The sequence below is a fragment of the Sylvia atricapilla genome, chromosome 12 (assembly GCF_009819655.1).
Source record: "Sylvia atricapilla isolate bSylAtr1 chromosome 12, bSylAtr1.pri, whole genome shotgun sequence".
NCBI classification, from domain to species: Eukaryota; Metazoa; Chordata; class Aves; order Passeriformes; family Sylviidae; genus Sylvia; species Sylvia atricapilla.
The window spans coordinates 11,239,995-11,265,309 of record NC_089151.1 but is presented as its reverse complement, the minus strand read 5'-3'; the positions used below and the strand labels follow the sequence as shown (position 1 = coordinate 11,265,309).

The 25,315-nt window shown below is 35.6% G+C and overlaps 1 long non-coding RNA gene across 1 annotated transcript; it reads right to left on the bottom strand.

The window, feature by feature from the left end:
* LOC136366641 (uncharacterized) lies at positions 1–25,315 on the bottom strand. The gene is made up of 7 exons (XR_010744546.1): positions 25,160–25,315; positions 21,849–21,919; positions 21,054–21,145; positions 20,127–20,271; positions 7,845–7,910; positions 3,941–4,080; positions 1–1,069 (listed from the first exon to the last, which is right to left on the bottom strand). It is a non-coding gene; the product is annotated as an uncharacterized lncRNA (long non-coding RNA).

Genomic DNA, 25,315 nt, shown 5'->3' with positions numbered 1-25,315 from the left:
AAAAATGTAGTGTTTCCCAGATGAAAGTTGAAGACTGGAATCATATAAGTCCTGTCATGAATTGAGATTAGCTTTATACAGGAGTAGGGCCTGAATTTGTGGATTTCCTGTGACTATGTTTAACACAATGCATACATAAAGAATAATGTATCTTTTTTAAAAAATAAAAAAGTAGTTCTGTATGCAGGTGGATTATTTCAGAACATTCAGAACATTTTTTTCTCTGAAGCAAATTACTTATAAACGCAACAGGGATTCAACATAGTGTTTTTCCAATTTTTCCAGTGTATTCTTACACAGAACCTGCAAACAAATGAACATGAAATTTTAGCATTCTGTTTGTGTTTTTACTGTAGACTTGGTATCATGGACTTGGTTTATTTCAATGATGAACAGTTTAACCTAAGAGGTGGAACAGGATGACCTGCCTTTTAGAATCTTTAAATAAATCTGCCTTGAACAACTTTAAGTCACGAATATGATAAGGCATACTATCCCTCTCTGTGTCTGAAAGGATTTCCAATAGCAGCGCTGGCTGTTATCTGCAGACAAAAGGAGCATATTCATTAAAATAGTCTTTAGAACAGCATAGTTCTAAGGAAGAATATAAAGACATTTAAAATAGAAGCCAGGTTTCCTTTAATATTTTATGAATCTAGGTCAGATACCAGATTTTTGCATTCAATTACAATACAGTTTCCATTTGGGAAGAAAATAACACCACCATATCCACTACCCAGCTTCAGCTATAAAGTACACCAGAATACACTTTCTGTCATGGAGCTTCTCATAACGAGGCAGCTCCCACTGATAGTAAGAAATGCTTAAGAAAATGGAAAGAGACACATATTTATTAACCAAATACAACTACTTATTCATAAAAATGAATTCTACCTTCTGGTTCCAATTCATCAGTTATTTCTCTTTCATTTCCAGAAGTAATTGATGTTTGGTCAGCTAACTGCTCCTCTGACAGATGTGAGAGCTTTTCTGTCTCCTGTTAAATTTCTTCAGCCATCTCCACCTTATCATCTGCTAGCCTTTCTTGTTTAACCTCATGTCCCATATGCTACATAAAAAGAAAAACTTACAGTCTTTATAACATCCTTCGAATAGTAAAACTTACTAAAGTTCAAAACTTGAAGAGTTATGGCCCATATTCATTATGTAAAGCCTTTAAACAATGGTATTGCTTATGCAGCACAGGAAACAATGAGAAGTTGTCAACTGCAGTAACAAATAATTGATTCAGTAAAAAGAAATTCTCTAACGATGTATATTTGTGAAAACATAACTATTGTAATCATTTGGTACCTGTCAACATATATACAGCCTCTTAGATTTCCAGATTCATTTATATTTCAGCTTTTTCAGTTCTACAAGACTCAGTTAAAAAAAAGAAACAAAACCAAAAAAACCCACTCCCCTACTGTCTTATATGGTTAGCAATTTTACAACTAAATTATACGATATTTTCTGTTTCAAAAGCAAACTAATGTCATATAAAAAAGAATCAGCCTTGTCACACAGTACAAACATTCTGTAAGGTAAAATATCTTTAGCACATAACTTACTCTGAGGTAATCTTACTCCCTTGGTTCCCTCTGAGTTCAGTTGCATACAATAACACTTCCTCAATGGATACTACATTGCAGGGTTATGTCCAGGATGGAAACTTAGTGAAGACTTGGTGAAGTCAACCATGTTAAACCCTACAGAAGTAAGGCCTTTGTGCTCTCCTGCAGCACAGCAGCAATGCCAGCACCTCCCTCTGCCTTGGGCACCCCCCTAGGACTTACACACCCCCAAATCTGCCACACTCAAAGGACCATCACAGACAGCAAGGCCTGGGCTGATCCCCATCCACACATTTCCAGAATCTTCCAGGTCTAAATGCTACTTGCTGGGAAATACAAAGGGATTTGATGTGGTTTATTCACTGAACCCATGGTAGGTACCTCTTAGGCTGATAGGTACCTGTACACACATAGAAATTGGTGTACACATCACTTTTCCTGTGTATGGGAATTGATTATGGCATGAATTTTATTATTTTATATCCACAGGCAAGTCATTGTTATATTGCAGTTAACCCTATGGAATTGCTCATTAAATGTTAAAACACTCAGTGATTAAGTGCTGCTAAACTCTTTTACACCTTTATCTTTACATTCGTCTCTTGGCACACTAACCCCCATTTGCATTCCTGACTTTAGTATAAATAATTCCAAATTGCTTCTAATTTGATCTTCCTTTGTACGCTTTAATCTGTGTAGTAAGTGAGCCTTGCCAACAAACTCTGCAAGGTCATGTTTTCACAAATCCATATGAAATCCTGCTTTTGCCAAAACCTTTGATAGTGTTTCTTTAACTGGCCAAACCACTTGTTCACAGTACCTATTTATTTATGCTGAAGTCACTCCATTTATTCATTATTTCCCTCTGCTATATATTGGTATTTTTTAGAGGGAAGGCAAAACAAACTCCATCCAAACAAGAGCAAAATGTGCAGGGCCAGAAGCTGGACTTTCATTATCCTTGTGAGCGCCTTCCAACTCAGCCTGTTCTACAATTCTGTGATGCTGTGAGACCATCCTCCTGTGATGCCTTCCAACCTGATCCACTCTGTGATTGTGAGAATACTTCTGCAGTAGCAATGATAAAAAGCTGTAATCAAATCCTAGATACACAGGGCTTGAAGGGTATTAGAACATCTACACAAGCTGCATCAACTTAATAGCAATTGAAGGTGTAGTACCCAGGCAATACAGTTAGGAGCACAAGTAGCTATGAAGTGCCAATCTGGGGAAAGCAAAGACTGTCACATGCCTACAGGAAGGAGAGAAGATGGAGAATGTTGCCTCATTTTCCACATTCAGCTTAACCAAATAATAGCACAGCCCATGATACTTTCAAGCTCTGAATATAATTTTAAATTTAGCATTACATAATCAAGCTGCCAGTAACAACCTCGAATATGTTGTAACTTCATATTAATGTAGCTTAAGGTATCTTTCTTTATTATAGTATCATTTAAGGACATTTTTGCAAACACTTGCTGTGGTCAAAGAAAATGTTTAAATGTTCAATTTAGTATAACATGTCTGCCTCTAAAAAAGCTACACAGAATCTTAATGGTAAGCACATGATGAACTGAAGCCATAGCCATAAGAAGACTTACTCACAACAGGTTGGTCCACTTCCTTCCATTAGATTGTTCACAGAAATACACTATTTTAAATATATACATTTGAAGAATCAAGTCCAAAAATATTTAGGTTACTTCCTGCCTGTGCTCTTCTTTTGTAAATTTTATGTATTGCCACACTATATAGCACAGTGTTGAGATACAAAAAGACATTGCTAAGTCTTAAATATTCACTGAGAAGTTGCCTTACAGCATGGGAAAAACACATATGAAATAATCTCTTCAGTAGATTAGAAGAAAAATGTATTATTGTGTATGTACACAGCTGTAAATAAAAATCAGTGTGTAGTGAAAATATAAAAAATTTCTGAATTAATAAAGTTGAAAGACAAACATGGAGAAGAGCCCATACAGGCTTCATGTAACCTTGTACAGTAAATAGAATAGTGGTTTACAATTTGAGCGAGACTGTCTGATGGGCCTCTTTTCCATAAGAGCTTTCAGTGTAGAGGAGAGAAGAAACACTGAATAAAGAGTAAGTATTAACTGAACAGAAGAAGAATAAATGCAGCTGAAAAAATATGAGTGTCATTCTGCATATAATCTGTATTTGGTCAATTTTCGTACTTAATAGCTAGTCATAACCTTAGCATATTATACAAATGTTCACTTAAAAGGCAGCTTTGAAATCACCAGCAATAGAAACTACACTTTTCTGGGCAATATTCCTGAACTTCAACATAGGTATGACCTCACATCTTGAGAAAATATTAGATTTTTTCAGAAAAATACCTCTTTCTACTTTGATCTTGTCAAGGATTTCATTTTTGTCTGCTAAATCAGATTTGATAGCCATCTCTAGTTTAGCAATTTGCAGTTTCATTTGCTGTTCCTTTGATTTCCATTGCTGTTCATGGGTCATACAGAAGACACTGTAATAAAACATATGGCATGTGAAAAACTTTTAGAAATCAGCTTCAACAGAAAATAATAAAGAAAAAAGCTTTTAATGGCACAGAGACCACTGTCATCATGTCTTAGGAATTAAGTAAACACATGCTGGTCTGCTGCTGTTGAAACCAAGGCGCCTTTCTCAGGCTGCGGTTAAAAAACATGAAAGAGTTTGTGGGATGAGCAAAGGAACTGGCCTTAATTTAGAGCTCCAAAGTCAAAAAGTTGGCAGCATGCAACATTTGTGGGACTAGAAAAGGAATTCAGATGCATATCCCAGAGTAATCCACAACTCCAAACCTCAGCAACTGACAACTAACAAAACCATTCTTTCCGCATACAAAACCTCTTAATGTAGAGAACTGGGATCATCCACCTGATTTCTTTTAAATCTGTGAAACATGCAGAGCATAAAGTCAGTTGCCTGTTCAAAGGAAAATGTTGACCACAAAGTGACAACAGTTTTCTCATACTGTAAAACAACAATTCTGATACTGATTAAGAAGCACATTTAAAGTAATCTTTCGCCTACTTTAAGAAATAAAAAACAGAGGTGGGCCAAGAAATTAGAGTAACTTCTTTGCCTGTAACACATTATTTACTTGTAAACTACCAATCTATGTGCAATAAGGATTGCGTGGGCACAGAACCAGAACTGCTGAAACCACAAAAAAAAGTGTTACTCTGATTAAAACTAAATTAAGTACATTATATAATTTACAGTGTAATTTTCAGTAGGCAGAAAGACAAAGCTATGCAATGAGTTTTCATACACATTAGATGGTGAGCAGTATAGTCTTCATATTATTGTATTTGCATTCTTATTTACTGGAAAAATGTTGATCTTCACCAAACACAAACCAGTTTATTCACTACTGTACTCAGTGAAAAATCAGCAATTGTAGGGTTTTGTCAACAATAAAAGTCACCTCCTCAACTCTTTGGTGAAGCTCATTGGCTAAAAAACTTTATATTTTACCTACGTGTATCTATTTATCCACCTATCTCTTCAAGAGATCTTATGTAACATGCCTTGACCACAAAACAAGAGGAGAAAGAAATGCTGCAGAAGGGACAGCCCACACAGGTTAAGAGACTCTACATGCTGACTGAGAGTTCTGAGTACCTGTGAGTGCATTTATACCTCATGTATTTGAAAAATGACTTTAGGATCAAAGAAATAAAATATTATAGTTGTAAACCCTAAAGTATATAGGGTTTATATCCCTGATATGTATTTTTCACTAAAAAGTTGTATATCCCTGTATTTTGTCTTTTTCTCATACTACATCTAAACTATGTACACAGTTCCCTGGGCATAGATCATTTCATAGTGTGACTGTTTTCACAGCATGCATGAACTTGAGCAAAGCTTCTAAGCCCTGCAGTAATACATGCATCACTCTCCTGTAATTTTGAAGGTAATATGCAGTCAATATGATGCACTGAACTCACAACCATTCCACAGTATTGCAAAGGTACAGAAGAGACAGCGTGTTCTTTAGTTGCTTTGAGTTTGATTGGCCTCCGTAAGGAAAGCATAACTCTCTTCAAAAGAAGTTTGTTTATTTGTCAGTTTATACATTTCTGAAAATGTTTTCAATTTTGAATGACCACAACACCTAGTTATATGTGTTTAGGTCCAATTACTTCAGCTGAAGGTACAGCAAGGTATTAGTTCAGTTTTTTAGAAGATTGTGCTGGCAGAAAAATCATTAAGCATTATTATGGTTGGCCGTCAAGAATTTAGATGTTTAAATGAAGAACATTTTAGAAGACAAGTTTTATCTGAACCCATATAATGCTAATGTTTATGTCAGTTTGAATTGAGTCCATGTGTGTTGCTCTCTTCTTTCAAATTTTAAGATTACATTTACTTGAATTCATGTGGAATTTCTTTCATATTTACTGTATTTCACTGGAGTTGGAGCCATCTGTGTAACTATAATGGTCAACCACATCTGGCACTATTTCCTTTGGAGGGAGTTTAAGCATTGCTAGATTTTCATTACAAGGTCGTATGAAAACAATTCCTCCAAATCTTTCATACAAATGAATTGTTTTCTTGGATTCGGACTAAATAATAAGAGTAAACCAACAAATTCATACTTGTTCCTTGCAAAAGTTTCAGATCCACTTCTGCAGTCTTGGCTTTGGCAAAATTCCCAACGTCAAATAAATTTCCCAAACATAACTTTAGGAAAGAATGGGTTTATACACCTTTGCCTCCATTAAAAAAAAAATTACTAATTAAGTGGCACCTGTGGACACTGCTGGCACAGGTAAGCTCTAGTAAAGTTGCATTGTTCAAACAGGCAATCAAAAAAGCTGCCCATTAAATGATGGTCATTTAATCCTTCTCTTTCTAATTTATTGATACCTATACAGTAACATGGAATGCTGAAAGAGAGCATATGAAATGAGAGCATATGAAAAGACAGATCATTTCAGTAAAAGAAACACCATATTGTAGGTTACTGTGCTACTTCCTATAATGGAAGCTTATTTTCAATTTCTCTTGTTAAATATCTTTTTAAGTCATGCCATTATGTTTTTAAGTAGAACAGAAAATTTCAAGTCAAGACTGTCAATTTGGTTTATTAGTAAGAATTATTTCTCTGAATAAATGATAGAGAATAAACAAAACATCATCAGAAATATTTATTATATGATCAAATTTTGGATCCTCCAGCAATTAACTTAAGTGAGAGACAAGTGACCAACTTCTCCATATGAAACTCTAAATATTGTGATCATACAACTGTTGCACCTCCTAAGTAAGAAAAAAAGAAGTTTTAAGCTTTTTGTTCTCACAGTTTTTTACTACTAAATTTTTTTAGTTCACTGTAGTAGATCATATAAAAACTATGCCAAACATTGTAAGAATAATATGAACAACATTTGATATCACTTAAATTATGCTTAGTCAATAGTATTCTTTTGATAGACATCACACTGACAAGCCAAACAAATTTTAAGAGAAGAAATAATCTGGATACAAGAAAAGACTTCAAGGTCTACTTTCTGCAATTATTAGCTGTAGGACATGTGTCTGATTTTCTAACCTCTTCAGTGTAAAAGAAAACACAGGCTCACAATAAAGGAAAAAGTTCATTTGAAGGTCATTTTTTCCTTTAGTATGCTTGTGGCAACTGACTATAATTACTTTTTTTCTGTAACAGAGAATTTCTGAATCATATCTTAACAATATGTTTTTATTTTGTTTTTTTGAGCATTGCTGATAAAATTTATAGATCTTATTATGTATAGGAACCTTTGTAAAAACTCATGTGAACCTACACAAAAATTACAAGCAGAATCAGGGGAAGTGAAATGGTAGCTATTAAACAACCAAATCACCCCTCAAAAATAAACACTGGAGAAGCTGTCAAATATCAGACTTTATGTAAGTTCATTGAGACGTGCTCAAATAACAGCTTTTAGAATTTAACCTCAAAATAAATTGACTTCTATCTACTTTTAAGTACATTTTTAAAGAAGTAATTTACTATTTCATGACAATTAGAAGAAATATGGAATCTAGTCTGTTCCAACAGAGCTGATGAAAAACAGCAGAGCACCTGAGAGTTTCCATATACACAGTCATGATGACCAGCAGCATGAACATAGTTACACGTGTGCAAAAGCACCAAATATGTACACACATTTTACAGCACACAGTATATTAAGATCTACTAGAAAAGGACCAGAATCAATTTTTCTGTATCCAGAAACCCTAAGTTACCTCACACAGCTTATCATAGCTTTTCTTCAAGAGTTCATTCGCTTTTTCTGGATTGTTTACTCTTTCCTGTAATTAAAATGAAGAGAGAAGCTTCAAGTAATGCACAGCACAAAAGGAAATGAATGTGTACACAGAAATAGCAAATAATTTTTAGGCAGTGTCAGGCTATTATTTATTCTTTTAATACAACTGTCTCTTAGAAGCATCATAAGAAGATAAATCTACATGGATTTACATGAGGCCCAAAGTCTTTTTCATGATATTTAGATGAAGCTGAGAGTAGCATGTTGTTGACAGTTTCTAATCACATTCTGTCTTATGCAAAAAAATATAAAAACCTGGAGCATTATATTTTTGAATTCCCTTTTAGTAAGTGAGTATCAGTATTAGCTAGGGCATGGCTTTTGCATAGAATATATTTTTACTGACATTATAGAAACAACACACTCTTGCTTCCAAAGTACTCACTACAGCAGGGTATGTTTTAAAGACATGAGATACTTAAACCAAGAATTTCTACTCTCCATGCATTACAACACTTTAAAGGTTTGGTTAAAATAACTATGAGGTAAACTTGGTTCATGTAAAATACATTTACATGAACCAAGCAAAAAGCAGGTGGTAAAACTAAATATAAGTTGCTACAAAATGCAAGAAAAATCCAGTAAGTTTTCACATTCTTATTCCTCATGCATTGAAGAAAATGGGAAAGAAACTATTTGATGTTTAGCCTTGTATCTGGACAACTTGTTAGTGATGACTGAAGTCTCTCAGAGTCACTAGACAAAGAAACAGAAGTGACTGATTTGAACAGCTGAGTAAGAAATTATTTAACTATAATTAAATCACGTTCAAAGAATACTAAAAACTAGCAATACATGATCAATAAACCAAGTATTATGATTTTTTTTCTATTAATAAACCAGATACTTGTTTGGTATCAGAACTGACATGATATCTTATGCTTTAACTTTGAATACTGTCCAAACACCAGTGTTTGGAAAATGTGGCACAGGGATAAGGTGTGGTTCACAATTCTATGAAATACAAACAGCATTTCAGTCAGAAGTTTTCTTTTTGAATAGGATAAAAAAATATATAGTACCAGGTCAGTCTTCTAGATATGTTTGAAAGGTCTATTCACATCCCTCCATTGAAATGTATCCCAGCATTTCTTATTTCCTTATCTGTACCCACCACCTAAAGTAAAAGATTCTAGCTTTTGCCCACATCCTCGCCTCCTCTGTCCCTCTGTTTGAAATAGTTATTGATAGCTTGTAATAGTTATCAATCTGTCTTGAAGATGGAACCATTTAACTGCCCCTCTTTAAGCTGTTAATTCAGTTCATCACCTTTTGCTAACGAAGCATCACAGTTGGTCTTTAAGTTCTTTAGGGTCTATGAAAAGGAATGAATATCCAGAAAAAAAGAAAATCTCACCTAGTAGAATATTACAACGTAGCATATTCCAGCATTGGTCTCCCCTGGCAGTATTTAGTGTATATATTCTCAATGTGGTCAACAGGAGACACTCTTGATCCAAGAAGCTGAATACATGGCTGGGGGAAGGTGGCACTCTTGGTGCTCTCATGAACATTAAACCCTCAGTTCAGTCATGATGAAAACAACCAAGACATACATCTGTTCAGCAATTAAAAGATTTTGCTGTGGTTATGGTGGTTAGACATGCTGACCAGAAAACACTGCAGCAGCAAGCAAAAATGAATGTTGACCACAGTTATGGTAATCACAGAGCTTGCCACAGCTCTGTTAACCCTTAATTGTAGATATGTAATTGTTTCGTAATCCTAATACAATACATCCAGTTCTATTTTCCTACTAGTAGTACTTTAAAAGGGGACTTTCAATTTCTTTTAAATTTGCATTTATTTCAGTGGATGACATTAAGGCACATGTAACCAATTTTAATATTAAATGAAGAATGCTGATAGAACCTCTATTTTCAGAATATTAGTTAATATTATAGTGGCTACATTCCACAAATGCTTTAATAAAGCTTCACTCATTAAGAATTTCAATGTAAATCATATTCAAAGTATGACTTGAAACAACAGAGCACAGAAGCCAGTGTTCTGTTTCATAAAATGAATGTATGAAAAATTATGCCAAATACATGTGTATAGATAGTGTTTAATGATTGCAGACAGAATAAAGTTAGCTTCAGTTTTTTCAATATACTATTTCCTACAAATTAGCTGAATAGAGAGGCTGAATCTGAATCCAGTACAAATTGCTTATGTTCACTTGTGTATGAATACACAAAACACAAATAAAACCCCACTGAACACCAATCACCAGCTTGATATTCAACCTTTCATATCTCACTTCTAAGTTAGGAAATAAAATGGAAAATAAACAATATTAGCAGCTAGTCTTATTTCAGAGTTAATAAAGTGTATTGTTCATCAACAATCTATCTTCAGTGCTCTTCTTGCTCTGCCCTGTACCTGTGAACTCTATTTCAATAGCTTCAATGAATTACACCTTAGAAATAATTGTTTACAGCCTTCATATCTCTCCACATTTTATTTTCTTTCCTATCAAAATCACAGTCTTCAAAGTCTCTAACCTTTCCAACTGTGCAAGTGAACTCGTTTTTTTTTTCTTTCCCATCTCTTAGCTTCAATTTTTTCACCTGAAGTTCTCTTCCATTTTAACACACAATATAGGAAGAAAAACAAACAAATAAACTAACTAGCCACCTTGGCAAAGCCAGGGCAAAGACAAGAAATACTGAGACATGTTGTGTTATATGTGCATGTTATGTGCCATCTAAACTAGAAATTTTGGATTTTACAGTTATTTACATTTAGTAGACACATCTCAAACATCTGAATTATTTGAAATGGGAAAACCATCGGATCCATTCTCTTATAACAAAAAAGAGCTACAGAAAACACTAATCCTTCTCCAAAATGTGCCTTTCACTGTGAATATTAGAAAAAAAAGTCTTCAAATATCAGTTTGAGTCCTACACACGTGTTTCCATTCAGCTGCTGCCAAGAAAGAGGCAAAAGCACTCGATGTTGTAAATTACCAGAAAGATGCATATGATTTAAAATGGAACAGTTTACTTACCACTTTCTATTTAAGAACCCAAAAAGCCATGTGAAACCTGTCTCCCCTGGAATTTACATAGCTCACCCTATGAAAAACTAGATTTGAGCTGCTAACAGAAAAGCTGCTTTGGCAGAAATCAAACAGGGGAAGAAGGCAAAGCACAGCAAAAGGTAGAAATGAAACAACACGGGGGAAAAAAGGAATGGAACAAAAATCTAATGGCACAAGGGCAACTTGGAATGCTAAGGAGTAAGAGCAGTAAGGGTTTACAGGGATAGCTATTGCTCCCAGCTCATAAGGCAAGGATACTTTACAGAGCTCTACTGCAGTTAGGACTCCCCTACTTAAAGGAACTCTCCCATTTCCAAGCTGCCAATCATACAACCTCTATATGTACATGCAGTTCCCCAAATACATATGGGAAGATGCAGGCAAGAGCTGTATAACAAAAACCTACAGAGAATCTACCATGCAGTTGAACATCCTGGTGATATTTTCATAAAATCATTCTTTTGATAAAGAAAATTCTTACTTACAGTAGCTGTCTAAAATATTTTCCATGAAAATAAGAATACAAGTTAAAACTGAATCTGAGAACAAAACAGCCAAACCTCCCTAATTTTATCAGAGACTGATAAAGTGAGGGGGTCTGGTACCCCTTTTTTGGTTAATCCGTATTTTTAAGTCAGTATTTAAATCATCGGGAGTCTGTCTCAGTAGCCAAACAATTTGGTTAATTCTTCACAGTCTGCCTGGGATGACTTTGCAGATAAAAGCACTAAGACCTCCTAGACCCTTCTGAAAAGAACCCAAAATTTAAGACTAAAAATCCTTCCTCCATTTGCAGCAGATTGAGAGAAGTGTAATATGTGGCTCGTTTTCTTGTATTCAGTATTGACACAAAATTAAGAACTCTGTATATTTTTTTCCATTTACACTGACTTATGTGATGAGTAGCGAAATGTACTGATGAAATTACAAATCTCTCTTGAAACTGGAGAATTTTTCCTTCCATTGATGAAAGATAACTGCTTTTCTCAACCAGTTGTTTACAGACCTTGATAATTTCCACATTGTCCCAAATGTTTAGTCTTCAAATTAAAAAGAAATACATCATGAGCTTAGAAATACAAAATTAATAACGATATTAGTTTTGTTTTGAAAAGTTGAACTCTTTTTGCAAATCAGCTTTCTACAACAGCTTTTTCAATTCCAAAAATTTGGGAGAAGATTTAGTGTGTAATGCCCAAATTAATTTCTTCTTCTATAGTTCACATTACAGGATGTAGGTAAATAAACATGATGATACAGCAGCTTTAAACAATGCATCAACATCTTTGATTATTGTATAAAACAGGACATGACAGAAAAAACTTCCTTCCTATACTTAAAGAGATTATTTGTTCTCCACTCACTTTTCCACCATCTGAAGTATTTGGTGCCAGCAGAGTACTATTTTATGGAATTCCCTCGCATAGTTTAAGCATATCAAATTCTGCTAATAAAAGGGTTTTAGCAACTTGAAACACCTGAAAGCTTGTACTCAAACATGCTGCAGGTGTATCTTTACTACATGAAAACAACTTAATATTTATGTAGATATTCTTACAATTCTAAGATTACAATTACAAGATTTGAGGGTAATTTGTATTAATATAAATTATTATAAATCCAAATAAATCCTTAACATTTAAAAAGGTATTTTCTCTTCCAATATTTATCAATTTTAGACATAGTGGACATACTGTCACAATGTCACGCTGGAGCAAGAGAATGGACTACAAAGCTTACACATCTGTAAACCAGCTGAGTACATGAAATATTTTCCTTTTATTCTTCAAAATATCAAATGCTATTGTATTTTGGCATTGCCCAGTTAATTGTCCTTATACGAAAGATAAACACAGTCACAAATCTGAGATCTTCCCCAAGACACAGGCCTAACTCAATGCTAAAACCATCATGTGTCTAAACCACGTTATCCACATTAACTAAAGTTGTGGTGAGTATAGACAGCAGCACTGTCTCATGCTAGCTATTTAAAAGCTAATGTAGTGGCACGTTTTTATTAATCTTGTTCCACACATCAAACAAAAGGGTCTGATGCCTTCAAAGGCCCTTTCTTTTCCTTTCTTTTTTAAGCAGGGGCTTTTTTTTCTTTTTAAGTAGAAAAAGGAGCAGATGATAGTGAAATTTATGATGTACAGATGTAAACTCCATAGCTTCTGACAGTCAACATTAACTATTTTTTCAACAGTGAGTGAAGCAGCATTTGATTTAAACAGGTTTTAGATACTAATATTATGGATCAAATTATTCAAATTTAGAAGTGAAAAATTACTTTTTATCTGAATAATTTCAAATTTTGCAATTGTAAGAGCTAGAGAAAGCATGTGCTATTAATTACTCATTATTGCATTAAACTGATCACAATTTTATTTATTTATTTATTTAATTAAAATATGCCTAAGAAATGTCCATTGCATCCAGGTGTAAGAAAAAGATCTTGCTGTTGAACAATGAGATCTTTTCAGGTTTTGAGGGCAGGTACAGTTAATTGAAGAAGATTCTGCTGGGAAGGATAATTTTTCAAGAAATGAAGTCACAAACCAGTAGAATAGAAAATGAAGACCTACACAGGCTTCTCCCTCCCAGGTAGGTATATTCTGCTCCCTGAGCCTCTGCCCAGGCATTCTGATATTACCTAAAATTAGGGGTTATACACAGATTTAATAGAAATTAACTAGTATTTAGCAATATTTTCTTTAATGCCCAAAAAGTTAAAAAAAACCAAACAAAAAACATCTGCCACAGAAGTCAAAAAAAGAAAAGGAACTAATATTCCTTTTGAGGCAATAACATGAATTAATGGGCAAACTGATCTAGCTCTATGCCTTCTACCACAACTGCAGAAATAAGGAACATGAACTCCATCCTTCCTTTAAACCTCATCTTCACGCTGGCTTTGAAAGTCTGAAATGGAAAATGAAGCTAGGAGAAAGTGACTCTTAAAAAAAGCTAAGAATTATCTTCAGGGTTAACGTCTGAAGTACACCAAAGAGACAATCTCTTTTCCAGACCTCTTATCATTTGGATTAAAAACATATAGAGTGGAGTCCCAGTAACAGGCTGGGAACCAGCTGTGTGGGAATGGGGCACTGATAGCAACTTACACCAGAAGGAAATGATTAAAGAAAGGATCTTGACCTCCACTGTACAAATTTATGCCAGTAAATCCCAGATGGCTAAGCTAATAAAATTGAGGTCTAATTAAACCACATCCCTTGCATCTTGTCTTTGCTTCCATATGAGCAGGACATGCATACAATACTTAGACCACTCTTAAGGAGTCCTGACTATTGTTATTGACTGGATTAATGGCTCAAAAACTTTACCTGTTCATATTCAAAACTGGAAAACCAAGCAAGTAAAATATGTATCACCACCAAACATCTCAGGGTCACTTGCCCTCTGTCAGGCAAAATAAGCAAAAGGCTTTTCAGCTAATTGTTCTCAAATACAAATACACCAATGGTGAAGACACAGGGTACCAAGCAGAGAACAGAACATGAATGTTTAGTACTATCTAGTAGATCTACATACATATAATTGATGTATGTAGATCTATTAATTGATGTTTTATTTGTGCAATAAAACAATGCACACAGACTGCTCTAGATAGCAGTTATGAGACTCCCAAGAAAGCAAGCTAATGAAAGTCTCCTAAATATAATGTTCATGTATCCCTTTAAGTTCTGGCTCTGTTCAATCAGAATAAAAAATACATGACTTGGAAAATACGAGGATTAAGATTCCTCCATAAAGTATTCTGGTCGCAAAATTGTAGAACACACACTATTCTACATATGTACTGGTGGACATTTTTCAACTTATTTCCTAGTATTTTCACTCAAACCCAGCAACTCTCAAATACTAATGTATCCTCTATCAGGTTTCAAACTAGAAATAAAGGAAATACTTTTAGAACTTAACTCACGGATAGTAACTTAGGTCAACTATCATGGTTTGGATATAAGTAATTTGATAAACGTAAATAAGGATCTGTAGTGCTTTTTAGAGCCTGGATTTATTTAAAGATTTTTTTTTTTAGCTGAATTTGAAGCACATCTTTGCTTTCAAACTCCATATAAGTTTTCAGAAAAATATGGTAGTTGATGTTGAATTTGGATGTTGTCTTTGGTTTCTGTCTGCTGTACTTGAAAAAGAGTGTTTACACAAAAATAAAGCACAGAAGTTCTTCAAAACAGATTACTTTCAAATAATGAAAAAAATATTTTAAATATTTTCTGAATTCACAGTAGGCACAGACTGAGAAATTATTTATGATAACAACTTCTTTAACCTATTTAAAATATATAAAGGAAATTCTGAATAGGGGAGACTTATGACTCTGTGAATAATTTAATAGCAAACATTATGATGTATTATTTATGTAGCACCACTGATGCACAAAAGAATGCTCACACATAATAACGGGGTTCCTCCCTTGAAAGGCAGTTAAAGAACTGACGACATATTTCTCATCCAAGGAGAACCTCCACTGAAATCAAACGAGGAAGGACTGCAGGATCATGCCATACTAGATCCTTAATACAACTGAAGGTAAGAGTCTGAAACTGAAACAGTCAAAATGGGGAAAATACATGCGAAGCTGTAGAATTTTTCATGTACTACTTTGCAAAAGCAAAAAAAAAGAAAAAGAAAATATTTAACTAATAGAGGCTTTATTATGAACACATTCTGCATGCATGTTTGCCTGACTGCTGCACTACACAGCTATACCAAATTTGCTACTCAACCCTTATACAAGGCAAACAGTTTTCTAATATTTCTAGAATCCAAATTATTCATGGGTAGTAATGAAGATTAAATTGCTTGCTATGAATTTATACCTAAAATTTTGCAAGAATTATATTGAAGATCTTTGGGATCAATTTGCTACAGTATTTTTAAGCTATATTTATTCTTCGTGGATTTTTTTGTCTCTTCATACCCCAGAGATAGCTAAGCTCTCCTGAATTTTTCCAGGCATTTTATTTTTGGATAAGTGTCCTGCATGTTTTCTGACCTGCACTAAAAATGATTTGAGATTCCGACTCAAGGTTTGACTGAGAAATCTAAGAGTTCAGTTCTTTAAAAAAAGAGAGTACATACCCAACACCTGTACGTTGGGTTTATCATCACTGATGAAAAGAGCATATACAAAACAAAAACATTAAATAGTCTATGCTTAATGAATATTATAGAAAGTATTCTCTGACCTGATTGAAGACAATACTACTGTGCTCAAGTTCTGAGTATTGGTGACTAGATTTCTAGTAAGTCTTCCCCTTAGGAAAATGTGTTCAAGAAATTGCATATTCAGAGTACTCAAACTACTAAAATCCCCTCTGGTTTGGACAAGGCCTCAGAAAACAGACAGACACACTAGAACACATGCAAAATTCCTGAACATTGTTATCTGAGCTGGACCCTCTGTGGACAACTTTTCCTTTCTTCCTTTTTTTTTTTTTAATCACTCATGTTTGTTTCAGTTTAAGAATCTCTGCCTTAATCAATATGGTCCCAGTCCTAGTTCTGCACAGGACATTTTAGATCTGGATCTGGTTTTGTACCAAGGTAAGTCCTCCCACTCTGTCATAACAACATTTGTACCAAGGTAAGTCCTCCCACTCTGTATTCCCAGAACCAAATTGCCCTCTTCTATCTGGTAGCACTGGGCCTGAATAAATTTATTATATTTCCACCCTATTTTTGCACTGTTAAAATAGAAATGAAACGAACTGATTTTGGGAATAAAACTGCCAAATTAATGATATGAAGTATAAAAAACACAGGTGCTTGAAAATTGTCAAAACTTGCCCCACATATAAATCAGAGAGGCGAATTTGTAGACAGAGAGACCTTTTTTTATCTGTCTAAACACATGAGATTTGTTGCTGTTCCCATACACCTGAATCAATGTAATAAAAATGAAGGTTGGTGTGAGGGTGTAACTGGCCACCAGCCTGATCCATAGCTTCTGAAAGCTAAGGAGACAAATTCTGGTGACTCAGGTTTGAATCAGGGCTGTAGCTGTTGAGGTTTTTTTAAATGCATTATCAGTTCAGTGTATAGGTTAACTAGTACAACTACTTCTACAAATGTTCCTATGGATATATGAAAGTTTTAAAGTGTGATTTCCAAATGAAACTACACTAAGTAAAGGACTGAAAGGGAGAATGCCTTAAGCAGTTTGTCTCGACAGTAAAAAGCACCATTATAGATGGCTGCATTGTAGTATTCTCTTTTCAAAGTCCACATGTGTGATAGATTTTTCAAGTCTGCAGTGCTGTGCACACATGTATCAAGAGACTAGAACAAACCTGGAAATTAAAAAAGGAAAAACATGTGCAAACAAACTACAGATGTGAAACTTTGTTATAACATGAAAACACTAAACTTTTTCATATACTACTTTTATAACTCTTTAACATGTAGAGAAGTTATACTAAGGAAGTTCAATGATTTTAACTATTAGGAAACTTGCCTGATAGCTACTGTCCTCTCAAATCTGTACGTTTGTTTGACCCCAACTACTGTGGATTCTCATAATAAGGACTTCAAAGGCAAGCAAGTTATCATGACTGCTATAAGTAAATCCAAGAATAAAGGGAAAGAACAATTTTTCTGCCTACAGGTACTATTATTGCCCACTGATGAACAAGAAGGAGTATGGACTTGCTACAGTAAAGCAATTATTAGGGATACTGATATAAACCATTGTTTTTAACAAATGCAAATTACACCTTTCCTTGTGTGCTCGGGCATACCAGCAGCCTCGCTCACTTTTCTGAGACCACTGCTAATAAAAGGTTGAACACAGCTGTTTGGACAAGGTCTTATGGCCTGGAATTTGGAGCTGCTGGTCAGCTGAAAGGAATTTGCTGGGGAGGCTCTCACTTTGTTTCTCAAGCTCATGAACTTTTTCTCATCAATGCTCAATCCTTCCTTCCAGCTCCAGGCCTGACCCAGCCACTTGGGGCCGCCACCAACCTGTTCAGACTCTTTTTTTATCATTAACAAGCTGTATTAACTTGGTGGTCATTCTGGGGAAAATAATAAAAAAGATGAAAAAGAATGTGAAAAGTCAGCATAAAAAGCATTCTGTTGAAAGGAACATAATCACTGCGAGGACTTCAGCATAGAACCTGAATAATAAATTTCAGGTTTTGATATAACTATTACTGCCTGTGAAGAACTCTTTGAAGATAATTGAAACCACTGTGCAGCAATCTGCTTTATAGCACTGACAAATAACAGTTTCCTAAGGCTTATCATTTAAGGTTAGTAAAGGGAGGACACATATTTACTCCATATGGTGCTTAAATGTAATTTTTAACGCATGACCTTATATAGGAACCTCTGCATGCTGTTAAGTAAAGTTACAGATTTGGGATGTGGTGGGGCAAACTATAAAAGCTACAATTCCATGATACATTCAACTATTGAAAGAATGCTAATAATATGCAACATTCCAATTATATACAATTTCCAGTATTTTGGGATTTAAATATATATTTCATGTCTAAAGTGGCTAAAATATATAGGTGGAGATATTTAAGAAGGTACTCTGGAAAAAGAGACTTAACAGTTCTCATTACCATACTCAATTTTATACTTGACAAATATTTCCAGTGTGCTTTGGAGAAGGAACAGTTAGCTGGAGAATATAATTAGATACAGAGCGTATGGTTGTCATCTGTCTTTAGAGGGATACAAATTTTGCTTTTGCTATCTTGAGTGTTGTACCTTTGATTTCCCTTAGTTCTGATAAACATTGGTAAGCTAGAACAAAAGGCAGAGAGGGCACATGGGGGTGATGTAACATGCACGAACAGAAAACATACCCTGAAGTGAATGCAAAAAACTTGGCATATAAAGAAAGAAGAGGTGGCTTTGATGAGAGAGACAAGTTCAAGACTTTACCAAGTCAGTTGCACATCTTCAAGACCTGTATCTAGTTTACAAGAAATCTATTTTTGAAGGCCCAGAAAGAAAACTGAAAATAAGGACACACTTCATTTGTTTAAAAGGGCTTGGTTTATTTTTTGTAAACTTGTGGACAGAAGCTTCTACTTAAAAGAACAAAAGTGAAACAAAAAAAAATCCCTAATAACTTCAGGATGTCACAGAATGTTACTTGCCTGTAAGCAGGTTTTTTGTTTACGTGGTGTTTTTTCAATGCTCTTCTACTGCAAATTCATTCCAAACTTCTAGTTAAAAGCATTTTGGCAAGGAATGATGGAAAAGAAATTTAACTTTAGGAATTAAGTTTTTTCTCTGAAAAACACTATTTTTTTTTTCTGTGCCATAAGGTATTAACTCAGGTATTCCATTTTGGACATTCTGTGTAATGCTACCTAAGTGGATGACGAGTGCATTTGGTAAGGCATCTAACAGAAATACAGGAAATGCCCTTTGGAATAAGCAAACAATTCACTTGTTCCACCATCTTGGATTTGAAAACAGCCTGACAGAAAAGATGGAAGTTATGTCATGCTGGTCAATTTGTTCCTGACTCACTGAATACTGAGTCAAAAGGAAAGAATGCTTTGGACTTAAAAAAATTATCATCTACAGAAGCAATATTTTCAGCTGCCCTTCTATCAGTCTGTTAGCCTCTGAGCATACATTGCTTGGGTACAGTGGCTTTATTGAGTACAGCACAATGTGAGCAGAGTCATGGTGCTTTTGGATGAATTCACCCTCCTGCAATGCAATAACATCATGAACAGTTCTGCTGAGCCCACACTGGTTTGCCAGCACAAGTTTAATAGTAGGAGTGGAATCTCACTGTACAGACAATTTTTATTCTAGAATGAAATTCCTGATGAATCATCAGGCTTCTACAGCCTCTTCTACAGTTCCCAGAACACTCTGACAGCATAGCTCTGAACCCAAGGTACCAGCTCCAAGGTCACACAGCGCTGTAGCTCTGCAAATGGAGAGCTAATATAGCCCACCACAAAGACATATATACACTGACATAACCAGAAATTTAAAAAAAATTAATTCCAAAGAGGGATTTTTGCGACTGCTTTGAAAGTGCTCTGAGAGAAACCAGCATTTTTAATTTGTTGATGTTTGAAAGGGCAAAAATATTACTGTAAGCTAAATTAAAAGTAATAACCCCCATACCTTTTAGTTTTCTCCTCTTGTTCATTTGCATGCTGCTTGAGTAAGATGTGATCATCATGTACATGAAGAAATCTGTCCTCTTGTTCTTCTTAACTGATTTATTACCTAGCTTGTTGAGCTTTTATATTCTGTGCAATTGATGATTCTACCCAAAACCAAGACAACTTTAAATTACCTACAATACATCCAACAACATGTCGATCAAAGCCAAAACTAATTTTGAAATACTGAATTCCCCCCAGCTTTTCAAGTAATTTTATATTTTACAGTTGCATGAGTCTGTTAATTTTTTTGGATTTATTATCATTTTAATCACTTCCTTTTTCCTTCCTCTTACGGATTTTTTTTAAAAAGCTATTAAAATTATACAGCAACTTGTTTACATGCTAGACAACATAAAGGCTGCAGTTTACCAAGTAACCAGATTCTGCCAAAGATACTATCTAAAAATAAGCATTACCAAAGGGATTCCTTCTAGACTGTTCCAAAGTTAACATATTATCTTGAAGCTTGAAAATATTAACTCATAATTCTGTAAATTTACTCAGATACAAGACAATGCCCAGTTGTTCCATTCTAATAGCAGCTGAGTAACATAGCAGAATTGCATAATACTTTTGGTTCCCATTTTGTGAAATGGATCTGGCCTTGTCCTCAATTCAGCAAAAAAGTCCTCTTTTCTTCTGGAAGGATGAATGTAACAGCTCAATGACATTTCCAGTTTTTAGCATCTCACAGTAACTCCCCTCTTATAACAAGCAACTTGAACATAGAATGGGTCACAGCATCTTTCACAATTTAACCCAGATTTTGAATGGTATTTGAACTTAATTTTGTGAGTGGCAACATCAGAAACATTTTTAGAAAGAAACTAAAGAAGCCACTGATCAAAGTCCTTAGCTGTAATAAATAGCAGCTGGTACAAACCTTGTAATCCTTCAATTCCAGCTGGAGTTAGACCTGTATGTCTCACAGGCAGGTCCCCCACAGTTACATCAGCTGCAACAGGCATGGCTTATCTAGGGATAACAAAATTCAAATGAAATTCCTCTTCATTTGTTATTTAAAGGGAGACTAGAATGAACAATACACCATATGAAATGAAGGCAAAAGTTACGGCAGATTCACTGAAATTACTGATTCTGAATGCTCCTATCTCAACTAGATTTGTCAGAGGACAATCTAAACTCTCAAGCTTAATTTTATGCCAATTTTAATCCATTCACAAAATATACCTTTGTTGTGCAATAGCTCCAATTCTATTTAATATATGTACAATTAGCTTTATGAAGTTGTAGTTCTGCTGTTTTCAGGAAACTTTGGGCTAAGGCTGTATTTCCAAGTGGATGTGAGAAGGGGACCTCCTGATTTTTTGACTGGTTAAGTTTTTCTTAATCGTTTATTTTAAGAGAGGTAAAAACTTAAAGCATCAACTGGTAGATAAGTAATGCCATCTTCCACGTTTTGAATGGAACTCTTTGAAACAGGTGCTGAGGGTTATGAAGTCATCCCAGCGTTGCCTGGCATTCTCTTAGTCTTCTTTCAATCATTGTCATGTAAGAAATTACTTTTTAAGACAGAAAATCTCCTATGAATGACTCTCATAAATCTAAACATGATTCTATCTCGCAGCAACAGAAAGCTTAACTACCTGACAAAGTGAGATTAGGAAAGTATTAATGTGAAAAGGTACATTTGTTTTGGTGTAATATATGAACATACTTGTTAACAACTGCCATTTCTTTCTTGTCTTCTGGTGCAGAAAATTACATGTTGGTCACAGTCAAGTAATGCTGAAACAACAGGAAAAGGAGATGTGAAGTCCTTTCAACAGTCTCACGCCCAAAACTATTGTTACACTCTTCAGGTGATATAAATCCTTAGTCAATCCAAAACTATCTAGGAAAGCATTGGGAAACTAACAGCGATGCTACCAGAGACTTGCATCAGAGGGCAGAAGCAACATGGTATAATCAACAGACACCCCATGAAATATCTGTTCATTCAATCATAATCAAAAGTGCTGCCTAAGCTCTTTCTTCCATCATAAATAAGTTTCCTTATGGCTTTGTTCTAAAGAAACAAAAGGGATTAATGGAAATTTAGTTTCCAACAAGTCAGGCTTGCTTTTAATCTTTTGGTTTTTTATCACAAAAATTTATGATAAAATATTATTTCCAGACTTCACTGTTTATGAATAAACAGGAACACATTTTTCTTCCATGTGGAACAAATGTTTCCTTATCATGACCATTGAAGTGAACTAATCTACAGTTGTAGACTTGCAATATGGTTGCAGTTTCAATGTTGCCAGTGACAGAGACTATTCTGTGATGTTGATGTCCACACCACTCAGCAGATGGCACAACTGGCAACCAATGACAAATAGACATCCACTGGAATCCAGCTCCTCATCATCCTTTGCTCTTTTTGCATTGCCCTTAGAAAACCCTCAATTTTTTTCTTGCAATTTCTTAAACCATTTCTTATCATTGGCTTCACTCAGGTCTAGGTTAGTTATTGTGGTTACTGTTGTAGGTCCCTGTACCAGTATGGCTACAACAACTGAGAACAAAGGGAAACTGAAACATTTCACCTCCAGAGGATCATCTAACTTTGGTTCAAGATGGTCGTACCAAGGAGAAGATGCTACCATTATGTATCTTTTTAGAATGTGGTTGTCTTTGCTTTCACAAATCAAAAATGACAGGCTTTTTTCAGGCAAGTTTCAAGAAACATCAAGAGCTAAACAAGTATTTTATCAGCACGACTCCAAAATGTTTTTGATTCATCAAAATCTGGCTTCAAAAACTCCAGAACAGTAACAGGCACAGACAAACTTTACTGGTTTTCACTATTTGCTAAAGAAACTTTATTATGGATTCTACCTGTTAGCTTCAGTATGACAGAAATCTAGTCATTTAAAAACAGAGACAAAAGGACACATGCTTGTCACTTAAATAAATTGTCACTCAAATAAACAAACAACTTTTGTCAGTGGTAATCCATTACTGGCTGCAGCAAAACCACAATAATACCAGAGCTGTAAGCAAACTAACACAGTGGAGATACACACAAAGCCAGTTTTTACTGGCAACATGACATGACTTGAAGTGACAAATAAAGCAACTTCAAATCTAAAGTGTCCTGAGAACTTAGAAGGTGAAATTTCCAAAAGGAAGAGGAAGTTTCATTTCCATTACAAAGCGTCAGAAAGCAAGCATTCAGCTATCTTTTCTGTCCTGGGCCACAGAAAAAGAAAATGAAAAAACCAACTCTATTAATTGGTTTTATCAGATACAGTGGTTTTAGACAGAAATAGTACAAACATGCCTCCTGGTTTTAAGGAGGCCAAATATAACTAGAGATTCAAAATTTGGCTTGGCAACTTATTAGCCTGATTAGTAACATACCCATGTCTTTAATAATCACTAATAACCACCAGTTATGCTGCTGCTTTGAGAGAGGACACTTCAAACATCAAAGCATGTGTTACATATGTTACAGCTCCTCTTTGAATATTATCTCAGTGTCAATCACAAACACTTAAACAAAATTACTTTTCCTTGCAGTCCGGTTCCAGCATTATTTCTAAAAGCATATGAGATTTCTCCACAGCATTCTGTATTGCTTTTGAAAGCATTTCCAAAGCGATTTCATCTGACAAAACTGTACAGAAACACTGCTCCAAAACTTATGGTACTTGAAAGCGCAGTATTTCCTAAAAGAAAGCAAAACAAGGTGAGAGAGATACAAATCTGTATTTGCATCTGGGGAGGGCCACATGCCATCCTCAACCTCAAAAACTTAAACCAGGCTTTATTTCCAAGAAAGGATATCCTACGATCACTTCAGCATAGATTGTTCCTCATAACTAGAGAAAATAACTTAATGTACAAAGAGAGGAATATTCCCATATCTCTGCGATTAACCTATAAGAACTTCCAGTAATGTATAAGCAAGAATTTTCAATATAACTGCTAAAGTTAAAGAAACTGCAACTCTCTTATACACTTCACTACTTACAGAAGTGGTTTTATCATGACCTGTATCTAAAATTTACTACAAAAAACTGCATGTGACTTTGCACTGTTACACACGGCTGACAGTAATAAAATTAATACTTATCAAAGCTCATGCTTTAGGTCCAGATGCTTATATAACTCAGGGAAGGGTACTTTTACACTAACATCACTCAAAGGTAGAAAAACTAAGTGAGGATTACTTAATTCTTTACAAGTTCTCAGCGAACGGGGATATAAGTGACATGGAGGTTTCCAGTGAAAGCATAAAAATTACAACTTAATTGTTTCAACATGGATTTTGAATTTGAGTGTCAGACATGGCCAAGAAAATCCTTTTGTTACAAAATCCTACTCCACTTCCCTGGTAGAGGGAATTTAAAAAAGATGGGAGCGACCACCTACCTAGCTTAGTTTATCACAGTGTCTCTATTTAATCCTTAAAATATATATGTCTGCACTTTATTGGCCTTGTAACCTAAAATAATCTCATTTATTACCTGGCAGAAATACACACACACATCATCTTTCAAACATCATGTGTTGAAGCGCTGTGTGCTTTGGGAGACGGACAAGAAAAGAGAAGATACGGGAGACATGGAAACGGGATCACAGCATCCTGCTGTTGCCTGAAGGAAGAAACATCTCTCAGACCTGTAAGTCCTGATTCAACACAGAAAATTCGAAACAACCGTGTCTTGGCTTCAACATACTTTACCAAGCTTGCCAATTTCGATTCGGCGGCGCCCGTCCTGGCGGTGACTGACAGCGCTGGAAGGGGCAGGGTCGCAGGGAAGGATGAAGGAACGCCTACAGTGCCCGGGCTGTCCCGCCCTCGGGCACAGGAGCTGCCGCTTCAGCCCGGCAGCCTTTCCGGCTCCAGAACACCTGCAGGGTTACAGGCCTACAGTTAACCACAGGCTGAGGGTTCTCCCACGGGCACCGAGCGACGAGCCTCTCGGGTGTGGAGCCGCCGCCCGCAGCGCGGGACCCGCCAGCCCCGCTGCTCACCTCCCCGGCCGGGGACCGCCCGCTGCAGGACAGGCGCTACAGCCCCGGACAGCTGCAGCGCCCCGTCCTCCCCGCCCAGAGCCGTGCCCAGAGCAGGAGAAGCTCTCCCCGTACTCACGGCCCCGGCTAGCCCCGGGTTCGCTCAGCGCTCCCTCA